This window comes from Chiloscyllium plagiosum, chromosome 2 (genome assembly GCF_004010195.1).
Source record: "Chiloscyllium plagiosum isolate BGI_BamShark_2017 chromosome 2, ASM401019v2, whole genome shotgun sequence".
Taxonomy (NCBI): domain Eukaryota; kingdom Metazoa; phylum Chordata; class Chondrichthyes; order Orectolobiformes; family Hemiscylliidae; genus Chiloscyllium; species Chiloscyllium plagiosum.
Genome location: NC_057711.1, coordinates 1,058,311 through 1,060,349, shown reverse-complemented (window position 1 = coordinate 1,060,349; position 2,039 = coordinate 1,058,311).

Below are 2,039 nucleotides of genomic sequence, written 5' to 3'. Positions count from 1 at the left end.
GGGATCTATGTACCTGCACCCCAAGATCCCTCTGTTCCTCCACACTTCCAAGAATCCTATCCTTAATCCTGTACTCAGCTTTCAAATTCGACCTTCCAAAATGCATCACCTCGCATTTATCCAGGTTGAACTCCATCTGCCACCTCTCAGCCCATCTCTGTGTCCTGTCAATGTCCCGCTGCAGCCTACAACAGCCCTCTATATTGTCAACGACACCTCCAACCTTTGTGTCGTCTGCAAACTTGCTGGCCCATCCTTCAATCCCCTCATCCAAGTCATTAATAAAAATTACAAACAATAGAGGCCCAAGGACAGAGCCCTGTGGAACACCACTCACCACAGACTTCCAGGCAGAATATTTTCCTTCTACTACCACTCGCTGTCTTCTGTTGGCCAGCCAATTCTGTATCCAGACAGCTATATTCCCCTGTATCCCATTCCTCCTGACCTTCTGAATGAGCCTACGATGGGGAACCTTATCAAATGCCTTGCTGAAGTATGGCCAACTCACTTGACCTGCACATCTTTGGCCTGTGGGAGGAAACTGGAGCAAACCCAGGCAGACACGGGGAGAATGTGCAAATTCCATACAAATAGTTGCCCGAGGCTGGAACCGAACCTGGGACCCTGGTGCTGTGAGGCAGCAGTGCTAACCACTGAGCTGCCTTCTGAACCCTTTCAAGTTTCACAACATCCTTCCAATAGGAGGGAGACCAGAATTGCTCGCAATATTCTAGATGAAGGGACTGAGGGCATTCTGTCTACGTTTGTAGACAGGTAGCATTGAGGAGATGGGGAGGCTGCAAAAGGATTTGGACAGTTTCAGAGAGTGGGTAAAGAAGAGGCAGATGGAGTACAACGTGGGAATGTGTGAGGTCAGGAACTTTAGTGGGAAGAATAGAGGCATGGACTATTTTCTAAATGGGGAGAAAATTCAGAATTCTGACGTGCAAAGAAACTCGGGAGTTCTAGAGCGGGATTCTCTCAAGGTAAACTTGCAGGTTCAGTCAGTAGTTAGGAAGGCAAATGCAATGATGGCATTTATTTTCAGAGGATTTGAATATAAAAGCAGGGATGTACTTCTGAGGCTTGATAAGGCTCTGGTCAGACCACATTCGGAGTATTGTGCACAGTTTTGGGCCCCATATCTCAGGAAGAATGTACTGGCCCTGGAATGTGTTCAGAGGAGGTTCAGGAGAATGGTCCCAGGAATGAAAAGCTTAACAAGTCAGGAACATTTGAGGACTCTGGATTTATATGCAATGGAGTTTAGAAGGATGGGAGTGATCTAATTGAAACTTACAGACTTCTGAATGGCCTGGTCAGAGTGGATGTTGGGAAGGTGTTTCTATTGGTAGGAGAGACTGGGACCTGAGGGCACAGCCTCAGAGTAAAGGGGAGGCCTTTTAGAACGCAGATAAGGAGAAACCTTTTCAGCCAGAGAGTGGTGAATCTATGGAATTCATTGCCACGGAAGGCTGTGGAGGCCAGGTCACTGAGTATATTTAAGACTGAGATAGAGAGGTTCTGGAGTATCAAGGGATCAAGGGTGACAGGGAGAAAGCGGGAGAATGACGTTGAGAAATTTATCAAGATTAGAGTGATGCTGGAAAAACACAACAGGTTAGGCAGCATCCGAGGAGCAGGAGAATCGACGCTTTGGGCAAAAGCCCTTCATCAGGAATGCATTGGGGGGGATGTGAGGAAAGCTGTTTTTACCCAGGGGGTGGGGGCAGTCTGGAAAGTGCTGCCTGGAAGGGGGATCGAGGTGAGTCATCTCACATCCTTTAAAATGTTCCTGGATGAGCACCTGGCAAGTCATAACATTCAAGCTTATGGGCTAAATCCCAGTAAATGGGATTAGGTTGAAGGCCAGATGTTTCTCATTTGTTGGAACAGATTCGATGGGTCAAGGGTCTCCTCTGCACTGCATGCTTCTGTGAGAGAGACATGACTGTAAGGAGCAGAAGAAGTACGTGGAGTAGATGAGAGTAATTAGGTTGGTTCAAGGCTGCAACGGACTGATTTTTAAGCAGGAA